General features: G+C 41.6%; 2 non-coding genes across 2 annotated transcripts; one reads left to right on the top strand and one right to left on the bottom strand.

The window, feature by feature from the left end:
• Positions 1-3,292: 3,292 nt before the first annotated feature.
• On the top strand, positions 3,293-3,399 carry LOC141603988 (small nucleolar RNA R71). Its single transcript, XR_012525818.1, has one exon. It is a non-coding gene; the product is annotated as a small nucleolar RNA R71 (small nucleolar RNA).
• Positions 3,400-11,792: 8,393 nt separating this feature from the next.
• LOC141603095 (small nucleolar RNA R71) lies at positions 11,793-11,899 on the bottom strand. Its single transcript, XR_012524990.1, has one exon. It is a non-coding gene; the product is annotated as a small nucleolar RNA R71 (small nucleolar RNA).
• Between the last annotated feature and the right edge of the window lie 3,545 nt (positions 11,900-15,444).

The raw sequence follows: 15,444 nt of genomic DNA, 5'->3' as shown, positions 1-15,444 counted from the left end.
CTACCGTTCCTACTCGACCTATATGCTAAAATAAACGTGCATTTTTTTTGAATTTTTTTGAAATTTTAGGATTTTTTGAATTTTTGTATATATATAAAATGAAATAAACAATGCAAGGCAATAATGTAAACGTGAATGCAAGCAAATGAAATGCGACGCAAAACCCTTCCCCAAACTAAATCGCACAATGTCCCCATTGTGCAAAATCATGTAATGAAGAAAAATGGAAAACGGAAATTTGCGAGAAAATAAAGAAATATGACATGAAGTGGAAATCGGGAACTCACAAGACTTTGAGCGCAGCAAAAAGGAAACCTCCCCAAACCAGCGTGAGCTAGGAGGTTTCAGTAGCCAGCAGTGCTACTAATAAGTACCTGAAAGACAAACAAATACCACGCATAAAACCGAGAAAGCAATAGCGAAGCGGTAATTTTGTGCACAATTAAGAAAATAGAAGAAATAAATAATTTGACGGAAGATAAAGTGGAGTAGAAAACTCCCTCAAGTCCGGAAATCGACCAAACACAGCAGGGGAGAGGTCGGGAACAGGTACAGCAGTGCAGGGCGGTCGATCGACCATAGAAGGCAGTCGATCGACTAGGGTGAACAGGAACAGAAGCTCCTGGAAGTCGTGCCTCAGTCGATCGACCAGGGTAATCAGTCGATCGACTGGAAATACTGTTGTAACCTTCTGATTTCTTCGTATTAGCTCAATAACTTGAGTTAATGAGATCTAAAAACCTGCAAGTGCACAATAATACGCGCCCAAAATCGCGCAAAACCCAAAGTATAGTCCAAAGTGCTTAAAAAATCCTAAACAAAACAATTAAAATGCGAAGTCTCGCGCACACAAAAGCAATAAAAAGTGTTTAAGAGCAATAAAATGAAAGTTTTTGATAAAGCGCGTGATCAACTAGTAGTTGATCAAGAACGCCCACGCTATGGCCCACTTCGTCGGCTTCTGGCTACAAGAGGTAGCCTCAACGGTGCTCATCTTTTCAGCTGCACCTTCCTCAACTTCAGCATCCGTAGAGCTTGACGGATCAACAGCTTCGTCATCTCCCCAATCAATGACCTCTTCCAGCTCATCAAAGTCCAGGTCGGACTGTCTCACTTTGGCTGGCTCATCTTCAAACTCCTCATCAGTGCCATAACTCAGGCATCCAAGACCTCCTCTCGAAACGATTTGCTCCTTCACAGCTGGAGCAACTTACAGCTCTTCCTTCCCCAAACCAGCTCCTGCAATGTCTAAAACAACAGAATCTTCCTCCTTCTTGCTCCCAGTCTGGGGCGGAGGTGTTATAACAGGAATAGGAATATAGACAGGCATATCAGGAAGCACAAAGTATGATTTCTTTTCAGAAACCGTATTACAGGTGACAGGCCACATGAGGTCTTTTTTCCTAGTTGTCTGGGCGAAGACAATAGAATGCTTCCCCACTTTGAAGGTTAGGGTCCCAGAACCAACATCAATAACTGCACCAGCAGTGTGCAGAAATGGCCTACCTAGAATGATAGGTACGTGGGCATCCCCAGGCATATCTAGGACTACAAAGTCTACAGGGAAGAAAAACTTCCCTATTTGCACAGGGATGTCTTCTAGGACTCCTATAGGCTTGACCGCAGATCGGTCAACCATCTGAACGGTCATGTTCGTAACTGCAAACCTATTCAATTTTAACTTTCTAGCTAGACTCAAGGGCATGACGCTAATACTAGCTCCTAGGTCACATAATGCCTTCTCAATAGAGAAGGTACCTATATTACAAGGAACGGAAAAGCTACCTGGGTCCTCTAGCTTATGGGGTGCAGTGTGAGTCAAATAGGAACATGTTTCCTCAGTCAGTGCGACAATATGCACTGTTTCAAGTGACCTCTTTTTAGACAGTAATTGCTTCATGAACTTCATATAAGCAGGCACTTGGTTTACTAATTCAAGGAAAGGTACTTGTACGTTAAGACTACGAACAACATTTTCAAATTTATTGAAAGATACCTGTTCCTTTGTCGGCACTAGTCTCTCTGGATAAGGGGCTGAAAGAAGTAACTTAGCCCTCTCCTCTAAATCTCGCATGCCGGCATCCGTGGACTTAGGTTGGAAGTCCACTACCTTCTCCTTATTGAAGCCTGACCCCTCTTCAGACCGTCTCAAATATGAACCATTGATTGACATTGGGTCGTACTTTGGAATCGGGACGGACCCATCAGCACTCGGGTCTTGCCCCAATACTTTCGGAGTTGTCGTACCCCGAAATAGGCGGTCTCTCAAATTATTGGGCATTGGAGGACGAAATTTCTCAATATCAGCAGCGGCCTCAGTCGATCGACCACCTTGGTCAGTCGATCGACTGAGGTCTACAGTTCCAGAAACTCCTGTAACCCGCACTTCAGTCGATCGACCGGGTACATCAGTCGATCGACTGATATACCTGGTAGACGCCTTTTTCTTGGTATTATTCGTTACAGCTTTATTCTGACTCGGTTTCGCCTCATCTTTTACTGGGGCATCCTCGACCATAGCAGGCCCCTCCAGGGTAGACCCACTCCTCAAAGTAATGGCATTTAGGGTCTCTTTCTGGTCAGTTTGAGTCGGTAAGTGTCCCAGAGCTCGAGTGGTACTCTTGCTAGCCAATTGAGCAATTTGGCTTTCTAAAAGTTTCATTCCGGCCTCTCTAGCTTGGGACTCCTTTTGCAACATATTCTTCAACTCAACAAAGTCAGAATTTGAGATTGTTGCTGCTGCGGCACATAGGGAGGTTTTTGATATTGTTGTTGCTTATGATGAGGGGGCACATAGGATTGCTACTGCTGCTGCGGAGGTGGAGTTGGATTTAGGACATTTTGGCTACTCCACCTCAAGTTGGGATGAACATTAGGCTCATAGTAGGTGTTTGTCTGCCTATAATGTTGAAAGGCAGCGCAAGACTCAAAAGGACTAGGACAATTTTCTGAAACATGTCCCTCAGCTCCACACCTTCTGCAGATGAAAGGACCGTTTGACACAGCATTTACTTGGTAAATACCTCCTTTTGAAGCTCCTCCCAGTTCATACTTGTCAAATCTCGCAGTGAGAGCTTCAAGTGCAGCTACAGAAGGAGATTCAGCGCTTCTCCTTTGATTCCCTCTGGAATTCCCATACTCAGCTTTATGGGTGGCTAAGTCATCAATGATCTTCCACCCCTTAGTCTCTCCCATATTCTCAGCAAATCGGCCATTGGCTGCAGCATCCAAAATAGCCCTCTGATCGTCATACAACCCGTTATAGAACTGATTGCAAAGACTCCATTTTTCGAACCCATGGTGCGGTATGGTTCGCACCAGCTTCTTGAAACGGACCCATGCTTCATGAAAATTCTCATCCGGTCCCTGTTAAAAGCTCGTGATCTGAGCTCTAATGGCATTCGTCTTCGAGGCAGAGAAGTATTTCTTGTAGAATGCCAAGGCCAAAGAATTCCAGTCGGTGATTCCATGAGTGGCTCGGTCCAGATCTCTGTACCACTCCCTTGCAGCATCACGGAGTGAGAATATAAACATAGTCTCCTTTATCTGGTCCTGGGTCACACCGGTCGGTGGGGGTATAGAGCAGCAGTAATCGATAAATATCTCCATATGCTTGGCTGCATCTTCATTTGCAGCTCCCCCAAACTGGTTCCTCTTAACTAAGTTGATATAGGAAGGTTTCGGTTCGAATTTCCTATCAGCTCCAGGTAATTCGAACCCTTTGTAAAGATTTTCAAATTGTCGGCTCGGCTCGAATGACTTGCTATAGTTGCTTCTTCACCATGACTGGAATTTCGGAGAAGTGACTGTCTCACCAAGAGGTAGAAGCGGGAGATGTAGGTGGATCTTCTTGAACGAGCGTTCTCGTAGTAACTTGACAGAGTACTCAGCTCTTCCTCTGTCGGCAACACCCTTGATGATCGTCTCAACTCGCGCAAGGATTTCTCAATCTCAGGATTGAACGGTACTAGTTCACCACCCTGTGACCTGCGCATAAGAAGAAACTACAAAAAGAATATAAGAAAAGTTTAAGGAACAGATGTCCCTTAAACTAAGAAACAGACTAAAATAAAACAACTAAAAATTAGAACAATTGCCTCCCCGGCAACGGCGCCAAAATTTGATACCCGTCGTTGTGAGTACCAAAAATAATATTTATAATTCCTATTAAAACTAGCCTAGGCTAGTGGTAATAGGGTCGAACCACAAGGAGGCGAATGTAATTAAAAGTTGTCTAAATTTAGTCTAAGGTAACAAGTGTGAGGGTTGATTTGATTTGGTCTATAGCTAATAACAATAAAAATTAAACTAAAGTAATATATTAAATCAAATATAAAGAAGGGTACTAGGATGGTCGGTTCATTATAGTTTCGGCGGCAGCAAACTAAGTCGGTCTAAATCAAACACATGAGGCGGGAAAACAAGAGGTCCTCTCGGTCCACTCTTTACAGATAGCATCTTTCGATCTCGCTATATGTCCTTAATATCACTAATACTGACTCTCATCCTGAAAAGTGACTAAACATCGAAACTTTACCTATATTTCGATCTCAGCATAGTTTAGTCATTTTAATCGGTGATCTAACAACCTTCCTTATCTTTCGATCTAATGGGTCAGTCATATATTAAGCATTCAACTAGTCGCATGCATTCGATTCGTCAAATACAACATTTAAATCAAATAAAACGAAGGTAAACCTCACGTGGTCAGTCGATCGACCAGGTATGGCAGTCGATCGTCTGACACGCGATTTCAGGCCATGTTAATTCTATTGCCGCCTACACTATAATTCCCCTACATCCTAGCACGAATAAATTAGCTACTCATACTAAAAATGATAACAACAATAAGATTGATTATTAAATCTACGGAATTCATGATTAATACGGGAAGATAAATAAATAACATAAAGCGATAAAATTGGCTTTGGAATCTAGCTAGCAATTTCTATACTATTAATGCAATAAAGATGAACTGAAATAGAACAGAAGGAATACCGAAATTGCAGAAGAATTGTAACGGAATGATTAGAAGTACGAACGAAAATCCGATGCAAACCAATATTCCGGTTCCCATGTGGCCTCTTCCACATAGACTACTCCGGTTCCCATGTGGCCTCTTCCACATTGTGATTAGACCAAAGTACCTTAAGTAAGACGGTTTCACCATTCCTTGTCTTGTGTACTTTATGATTCAAGATCTCCTTAGGAATCTCTGCATAAGTTAGAGCCTCATCTAACTCGATGTTCTCAACCTCAAGCACATGTGACGAATCGCTCACATACTTTCGGAGTTGAAATACATGAAACACATTGTGGACCCGATCAAGCGATGGTGGTAGAGCTAGCCGATAGGCTACTTCACCTATTCGGTCTAAAATATCGTAAGAACCAATAACCTTCTGGCTCAACTTTCCTCTCTTGCCAAACCTAATCATTCCTCGCATAGGTTACACTTTCAAGAGGACCTTGTCACCCACCGCAAACTCAATGTCCCTGCGATGCAAATCTGCGTAACTCTTTTGCCTGTCTTGAGTTGCTTTCATATTCTGGCGAATCAAGTGAACTTGCTCAATCATGTCTTGCACTATCTGTGGCCCCAAAACCACAGCCTCAACACTATCATCACAACACACCAGACTCCTGCACTTCCTGCCATACAACGCCTCAAAAGGTGCCATCCTAATACTACTGTGATAGCTGTTGTTATATGAAAACTCTATCAAATCCAGCCTATCCTCCCAACTCCCACCAAATTCCATGGCACAAGCTCGTAACATGTCCTCTAAAGTCTTGATTATTCTCTCAGTTTGACCATCTATCGTAGGATGAAATGCTGTACTCATGTTTAAGGTAGTTCCCATCAATTCCTCCAACTCTTGCCAAAACCGTGATATGAACATTGCATCTCGATCTGACACTATATCCTTTGGTACCCCATGTAACGAAACCACATGCTTTCGGTACCCCAACGCTATCTGAATCTTACTTCAAGTATCCTTCATTAGAATAAAGTGAGCTGATTTCGTTAGACGGTCGACGATAACCCAAATCATATTGTTACCTTGTTGAGTCCTTGGTAACCCCACAATGAAGTCCATAGAGACCGACTCCCACTTCCACTCTGGTACTTCAAGTGACTGAATCTTACCTTGTGGTCTCCGTTGTTCACCCTTCACTCTTTGACAAGTTAAACACCTAGCCACGAATTCAGCGTCATCTTTCTTCACATTAGCCCACCAAAACATCTTCTTTAAGTCCTTATAGAGCTTGTCACCACCCGGATGTACTGAGTAAGGAGTGCAATGAGCCTCCATCATAATCAACTTCTTCAAGTCTGTGTCACTAGGTATACACCATCTCCCATCAAAATGGACACTCCCATCTATGTGGATAAAAAACCTCGAAACTGTACCACTCTCTACCCTTGAATTCAACTCTTGAATCTTGGGATTAAGTTCCTGTTTCTTCTTTATGTCATCATACCGATCAGGCTTGATAGTCAAGTCACCGATGGCATCACCCTTTCGAATCATATGGATCCCCATCTTAGACATCTCGTCCGTTAGTTTCATCAAGGATATAACGGTACATAACGAATGTACACTCTTCCTTCTTACGACATCTGCCACCACATTATATTTCCCCTCATGATAGATGATTTCCATGTCGTAGTCCCCAATAAACTCCATCCATCACCTCTGTCGCATGTTCAACTCTTTCTGTGTGTAGATATACTTCAAGCTCTTATAATCCGAAAACACCTTAAAGGTCGCCCCATAGAGATAGTGTCTCTAAATCTTTAGAGCAAAAACCACTGTACCAAGTTCTAAATCGTGAGTAGGATAGTTTTCCTCGTACAGCTTTAGCTGCCTCGAAGCATAAGTGATAAATTTCCCATTCTGCATCAAGACACAACCTAACCCATTCTTTGAAGCATCGGTATTGATGCGTGTCTTTTATATGATGTTTTACATCCCATTTTACACGCATTTCAGAGCTCATTCATGTAGTTATGCTAAATTTCTCCCTATTTCCGTCTACTTCCGTATTTTTGTACATTATTGCAGAAATGTGAAGAATCCAGCGGAAATCGAGCTAAATCCATCCCCGAGTATCTTGCACTGCATTTGACGTGAAGTATTCGCTTAAGGAACGAGCTTGGTGCGCAATTCAAGGCCCAAAAGACAAATCCACGAGATTATAGAAGTCAAGTAGCAGCTCAAGCGGTCGATCGACCAACCTGCGGGTTCCAGAAGCTACTGTATACTGAAGATCAGTCGATCGACCTATAATGCCAGTCGATCGACTAATCTGCTATCCCAGACGAGAATTAAAAGACCGAGGAAGCGCAAGCCCATTGAGTTTAGGTTTTGGAAATAAAAGTTACGTATGTTTGCTATATAACGTAACTTAGAACACCAGTTTTAGGGATCCCGATTTTTATCAAGTTTTTACATTAAGTTTTACACAGTAACATTGAGTTTTATTAGGGTTTGAAATATTATTTAGCATTGGAATCTTCGCTCTTGTTCTTAATCATTCTTCTGCTATTCTCGGTATTCTTCTGCCCTATTTCAATTCACTTCTATTTCGTTATTAGTATAGAATTGCTAGTTAGATTCCCGAACCATTTTATTGTTGCATGTTAATTGTTTGTCCTACCGCTTTAATTATGAATTCAGTACTTTTATGCCCTAATATTATTGTTGTTATCACCTTCAGTATGAGTAGCTAAATAGTTTGTGCTAGGATGTAGGGGAATTATGGCGTAGGCGGCGTAGTATTAAATTGGACTGAATCGCGTGTCAGTCGATCGACTGCCTTACCCGGTCGATCGACTGACCACGTGAGGTTACCTTTCGTTTTAATTGATTTTAATGATGTATTTAACGAATCGAATGCATGCGACCAGTTAGATGCTTAATTTATGACGGACCCATTAGATCGAAAGATAGGGAAAGTTGTTAGATCACCAATTAAGATGACTAAACTGTGCTGAGATCGAAAGATGAGTAGAGTTTAGACCGTTAGTCACTTTTCAGGACGAGAGTCAGTATTAGTGATATTAGGGACCTATAGCGAGATCGAAAGATGCTATTTGTTAAGAGTGGACCGAGAGGACCTCTTGTTTCCCGCCTTACTTGTGTTCGATTTAGACCTGTTGAGTATGCTGCCGCCGAAGCTATAACGAACCGACCATCCTAGTACCTCCTTTTATATTTGATTTCATCTATTTGCTTAGTTTACTTTATTTTATCGCTCATTAGCTATAGACCAATCCAATCAAAACCCCCACCTTATTGTTACCTTAGACTGAACTTAAACAACTAGAATTTACGTCTGCCTCTCTGTGGTTCGACCCGACTGCCGCTAGCTATAGTTGTAGTTGAAAATTATAAATTTATTTTTGACACCTCACGACGGGTATCAAATTTTGGCGCCGTTGCCGGGGAGGCAACAGTTCTAATTTTAGTTGCTTTATTTTTAGTCTTTCTTAGTTTAAGGGACTTCTGTTTCTTAAACTTTTCTTATATTCTTTTTGTAGTTTCTTCTTATGCGCAGGTCACAATGTGGTGAACTAGTACCATTCAATCCTGAGATAGAGAAATCTTTGCGCGAGTTGAGACGATCACAAAGGGTATTACCGACAGAGGAAGAGTTGAGTACTCTGTCAAGCTATTACGAGAACGAGCTGTTCGAGGAAGACCCACATTCTTCACCCGTTTCCACTTCTTCAGCCGAGACAGTCACTTCTCCAGAAATTCCAGTCATGGCTGAGGAAGCGAGTATAGCTAGTCATTCTGAGCCGACAGTTTCAAATTTATATAAGGGGTTCGAATTACCAGAAGATGACAGGAAGTTCGAACCAAAGCCTTCATACATTAATATGGTTGAGAGAAACCAGTTCGGGGGAGCTGCAAATGAAGATGCAGCTAAGCATATGGAGACATTTATTAATTAATGTTGTTCCATACCCCCACCAGCCGGCGTGACCCAAGACCAGATCAAGGAGACTATGTTTATCTTCTCCCTTCATGATGCTGCAAGGGAGTGGTATAGAGATCTGGACCGAGCCGTTCATGGGATCACCGATTGGAATTCATTGGCTTTGGCATTCTACAAGAAATATTTTTCTGCCTCAAAGACCAATGCAATTAGAGCTCAAATCACGAGCTTTAAACAAGGTCCGGACGAGAACTTCCACGAAGCATGGGTCCGTTTTAAGAAGTTGGTGCGAACCATACCGCACCATGGGTTCGAAAAATGGAGCTTGTGCAATCAGTTCTATAATGGGCTGTATGACGATCAGAGGGCTATTTTGAATGCTGCAGTGATGTGACCATAATTGGCGCATATTTAGCCCCCGAATTAGCCTTGTTTCCATGCTTTTTAGTGCTTATTTGGGTCATTTCTTATCTTTAGTTCTTTGTTTTGCATATTCTTTGAGATTTTGATCCCTTGGTAGGAAAGGAGTAAGAATCTTGCATTTTCATGGCAAAACGAGACTAAATTGATCGAATTCAATGACCAAGCATCAAGGAGAGACAAGATTAGAAGGCCTTTGTACATATCATAGTAGAAGAGCAATGTTGAGGAATGATCCTCGAGGAAATCCCCAAGGAATTTATGAAGAAAAGGGAAGAAAAGAAGAAGTTACAATGCTGACTGACAATCCGAGCGGATTGTCAACAATCCGTCCGTCCAGCCCCAGCACAATCCGAGCGTCCTTGCCTGAATCCGCTCAAATTCCCCCTCAACAATCCGCCCGGATTCCCCAGAATCCGCTCGGATTCCAACGGTGCAATCCGCCCGTCCCGACCCTATTCCGCCCGGATTTCTTCACAGCACGGATTGTCTTCTTCAAGCTACGAAAAGAGAAGCCCTTCTCTCCAAAAATACCGGGTCCTCCTTGCTCAACTTAAAAAGTGTAATTACTAGTTTAGCCCTTAGTTAACCCTAATGCATCCTCCCTAATTTTCACTATAAATACCCCATTAGTCTAATTAGAGGAGCATGTTCTTCTTATCAATAATTAGTGTAGTTAATATCAATCAAATCTCTCTTCAATATTGTAATCAAGTATTAATCAAGTTTTAATCCAAGTTTTAGTTCTTTAATCTCTCTCTTGTTCATCCTTTATTTTGGGTAATTGAAGATTATTTGGGTTATTATTGGGAGATTGACAACCTCTCAATCAAACATCAAGTACTTCTATTATTCTTGCTTTATTATTGGAATCATTAGTAGGTATAATCTCTTAATCCCTTTTTAATTATTGTTAATTACTTTCATTTATTCATCATGTTTCATATTGTTGGTATGATTGACAACCTTGCTAGCATGATCAACATGATAATGAGTGAGTAGTCTCTTAGCTAGGGTTAATGGGTGATTAAGGGAAACCAACATGGGGAATGATTCATGCTTAAATTAATATGCTTTCATGTTTTATTTGCTTGCTTGTTTTGATCTCAACTCATGCACATGTTATATTTGATGAAATGCTAAGCCTATGAATCCTTGCATTTACTATCATCTTCTATCTTTTCAATGAGACTTGTAAGACATAACCCAACTCGAGTCTCATTAGACCATGCATGTTGTTGAGTAGGGAAGATTAAGTCGACTTGTAGGTGTTGTACAATCTAATCGATTCGGCTCCGGGACCCAAACTTTCCTAGGATTGTAAGATATAACCCAACTCAATCCATCACAGCAATAATTGCTTGCTTATAATTTGAGAACATGTTTGTATGATCATATCCCATGATTCCCCTATGATCCCATGACACCCTAGTGCCTTTAATCAATTGTTTACACCCCTTTAATTCAACTTGCTTGTTTATTTTCATTGTTATTCTAGTTTAGTAACCTTCTACATCAACCCAATTTGTGACACCCCTTAGACACCACTAGTTACAATAGAAATCTCATTTCAACTCCCGTCCCTTGGGATCCGACCTTTACTTGCCTCTTTACTAATTGTAGAGTTGTTTGTGGAGCTATAATTTGTGTTTTGATTCGACCGTGACCAACGACCACATCTTAATTTATGAACACTTAGCGGGATCGCATCAAAAAATGGTGCCGTTGCCGGGGACGGTGTTTGTTTGATTTAGATTTCTTTTTATTGTCATTATTTGTGTCTTTCTTCGCCTTGAGGAAGTAAAACTCCTCAAGGTTTGTTCTAATTGTTTTTGAGTTGTTTGATATTTTGCTTGTCTAGAAGGTTACAAGGTGATTTGTTACCTTTTGACCGTGAAATCGAAAGAACCTTGACGAACAATAGGAGACTTGTTAGGAGGAATTTGAGAGGTGTTGGTGAAGTTGTTCAACCCACTAGTGAGTTTGTCAATCCTTTCGCAATAGAAGGAGAAGAGAACCCATTACACAATACCCCACAAAATCCACCTACAATGCCAAAATTCTCGTCACACTCCGTACCCACCGAGGAGAATCTACCAAATGGTACTCCTACACCGCAACATCTCACCGAAAATTTTATTGCCAAGTCCGCCTTCATCCAACTAGTTGAGAGGAGCCAATTTGGGGGGATGCCTAGTGAGGACCCTCATTCTCATATGGAAACCTTTTGCCACTATTGTGATGCTATCTCTCAAACGGGCGTGACTCAAGACCAAATTAGATGGGTCTTATTTCCTTTTTCCTTAATCGGCACCGCAAAGCAATGGTTGAAGGGCCTTGATAAGGCCACCCTTGGAATAGATTCTTGGAAGAAGTTGGCTCTAGCTTTCTACAAAAAATTCTACCCACCAGAAAAGACCAACATGCTAAGAGCTCAAATTACGGGTTTTAAGCAAAGGGATGAAGAGTCTTTGTATGAAGCTTGGGAGCGGTTCAAAGGAATTTGTCGCTCATGTCCTCACCATGGACTTAGCGAATGGTTTTTGGTGCAACAATTTTGGAATGGTTTATATGAAGATTCTAGGAACATTCTCAATATGGGATCAAATGGAATGTTCACCGAAGTTGATGACAATCAAACATGGAACAAGATTGAGGAAATGGCGGTCCATAACTCACAATATAGTAGACCTCGCAAGGCTACTAGAGGAGGAAAGCATGAAGTGGACTCCGTTACTCAATTGGGTGCTCAACTTAGTGCTCACATTGACACAATCAACTTGAAGTTTGAACAAGCTATGGCTAGACTTGAGGAAAACTCAAAATCATCGAAGCATCATGTTAATGCCATGACGGCATCCTCATCAATCCCAAGTGGGATATGTGAGAATTGTGGAACTTTGGGACATGACCAAGGTGAATGTAGGGGAACAAATGAACAAGTAAATGCTTTCCAAGCATACAAGAGTGGTACCCCTTATTCCAACTTTTACAATGAAAACACCAAATTCCATCCAAATCTCTCATACAAAAGCCAAAATGTTCAAAACCCTCAAACAACATACACTCCACCACCCATGAGAAACCAAAATCAAAAACCCTTTTTCAATCAAAACCAAGGTTACCAAAATCAAAATCCATACAATCACCAAAATGACCAAGGTTTTGATGTCCAAAAAGCGGTCCTCCAAATGCAAAAGAACCAACAAGAATTTTTCACTCAAATGCAAAAAGATAGCCAAGCAAAGGAAACCACCATCAACAACATTCTAGCTCACACCAAGATGTTGGAAACCCAATTGACTCAACTAGCATCTTCAAGCTCACAAAGACAAAAGGGGCAATTACCACCTCAAAGTAATCCCCCTAGACATGAAACGGTTAGTGCCATTCACTTGAGAAGTGGTACAAGGTATGAAGCACCGAAGAAGCAAGTTGAGGATGAAGTTGTGGAAGCTAGTGAAAAGGAAGAAATTGTGCAAAACTCCAAAGATGGAGAATCATTAAAAGAAGAAAGTTCAAAGAAAAATGAAGACAAGGCCAAGGAGAAGGAGCCCATTGTGATTAGACTCCCTTTTCCAAGTCGTCAAGCCAAGCCCAAATTTGATGATCAACTTGGAAAGTTCATGGAAATTGTGAAGAATTTAGAAGTCTCAATTCCTTTCACGGAATTAATCAATCACGTTCCGGCCTATGCGAAGTACATGAAAGATATCCTCACAAGGAAGAAGTCGATCCGGAAACTTGAGACTATCGCCTTCACTAAGGTGAGTAGTGCAATACTTCAAGGGAGTTCACCTCCGAAGTTAAAGGATCCGGGAAGCTTCTCAATACCGTGTACCATTGGCGACACGACGATCAACAAAGCCTTATGTGATCTTGGGGCTAGTGTGAGTGTCATGCCATACTCGGTGAGTAAAAGGTTGGGGATGGGAGAGCTTAAATGAACCAACATCACACTCCAAATGGCCGATAGATCGACGAAGACACCGTTAGGGATATGGGAAGATGTCCCCGTGCGAATTGGGAAGTTTTTCATCCCGGTGGACTTTGTCATTGTTGATATGGAGGAAGATTCCAACATTCCAATCATCCTAGGAAGACCTTTCCTACACACCGCCGGTGCGGTGATTGATGTGAAACATGGTGAGCTCACTCTAGAAGTGGGAGATGAAAGCATAACTTTTAATCTTGACAAGACTATGAGAGCTCCTCGTTTGCATGAGCCATGTTTCATGATTGATCATTATAGCCGAAAAGATGAGAAGAAGAAATCGGAACCCCAATGGAAGAAGAAAATTGAAGATGCTCCATTCAAAGAGCAAGTGAATTGTGACAAGGAGAGCTTGCAAAGCTCATCAAAATCAACCAAGGAAGAAGAGGATGGCCTCATTGGCCAAGAGAAGAAATTGGGAGAGTTTTCTCCATCTAAGCAAGAGATTTTCAATGATCAACTCAATGAAGTTTGTGGTCTTTGGGACGACGAATTTGAAGGGATTTTTAATCCCTACATTGGACATGCCATCGATCATGATCAACAACAAGGGCCACGGTCCATTGAGAACCTCTACCATGATAATGAACAAGCCTTTGATTACTTCTTCAAGGTGTTGAGCAACATCAACAACACCTTGGACATGCCCCCTTGACATCTCATCAAGAATGAGAGTTTGGTGGAGTCCTCCCTAAACCACCACTTGTAAATATTTCTAACTCCCTAACTTACATTTCAATTCTTGTATTGCATTTTTGTCATCTTTAGATTTTTATTTACTTTGATCAAAATAATTGTCATGTAAGAGAGAAGTGAGGGAGGGACTAACAATTTCAATTGATGTGTAGTGCTTTACCTTAGTGTGGGGATGGCAATTGCCTAGGCTATCCATGCCTTAGTAGTGCCCCCACAATGAAGAACACAAGACTTGAAGAAAGAATGAAAGAATGATAAGGGAAATGCGCTGTGCACGGGTGGAACTGAATCCGTGTACACAGAGGAAGAATCCGAGCGGATTCCCGAGAATCCGCCCGTCTTATGTAATCCGAGCGTCCTGCAGAAAAGACGCCCGTCTTGAACTGAGCTGAATTTTGAAATTTTCTTGACTGTTAAAGAATCCGAGCGGATTTCTGAAAATCCGCCCGTCTTGGAGAATCCGTCCGTCCTGGGAGAAAGACGTCCGTCTTTGCAGCTGAGGAAAACAAGCAAATTTCTCTGGACAGAAATCCGTCCGTCTTTGAGCAAATCCGCCCGTCCCGTGTTCAGCAAATCCGAGCGGATTGTCACAAATCCGCCCGTCTTTAGGCGAGTTTTGCAAAGTTCAAAAAGAGCAGAATCCGCACGGATTGGGCAGAATCCGCACGGATTGCCCCTGCAGATTCGAAATTTTCGGCCTCTTTAAAACCCCTCCCACCTTCATTCATTCATTCATTCATTCATAAACACTACCCACAACATCAAAACCCTCATCCTCTCCATCATAAAAACAAAAACCCTCAACAACATTCAACAAAAACAAATCAAACCACCCTTCCAACAACAAATTAATCACTCCTTCTTCAACAAAAATCAAAACCAAGAACAAAATCTTCAACCTTTGAGTCGATTTTTGTTTTCATAAAGGCAAAGCCTTTCACCTTCAATTCGATTTGGGCATACTACAAAGTGAAGATTTTTCACTCTTTTCTTGGTTAGTTCATCAATGGCAATGACTAAGGGAGCAACAAAGGCACCAAAGGCTAAGGCACTCTCACAAAGGCAAAAGGCTCTTCAAACAAAGAAAGCTTTGGCTATGGTAGTAGCAACACCAAACTTGGAAGTGCAACAACAACAACAACCTTCTATGGGAGCAACAACACCTTCTACTCCGGTAATTAATCAACTTTTGCATTATCCGGAGGTAACTTTTATTTCCGATACCCATAGAAATACCTTTGTCAAGTTTGCTATGAAGTCATTAAAATCCACCAAATTCATATGTGAAGATACCTTACAAAAATTGGGTGTTCTTGAACAAACAAAAGCCTTTTTCAATGCCATGGGGTTAAAGAAATTGTTTGAAACAAGGGAATTGACATACC

This window comes from Silene latifolia, chromosome 9, assembly GCF_048544455.1.
Source record: "Silene latifolia isolate original U9 population chromosome 9, ASM4854445v1, whole genome shotgun sequence".
NCBI classification, from domain to species: domain Eukaryota; kingdom Viridiplantae; phylum Streptophyta; class Magnoliopsida; order Caryophyllales; family Caryophyllaceae; genus Silene; species Silene latifolia.
This window is presented reverse-complemented; position numbering and strand designations above follow the sequence as displayed.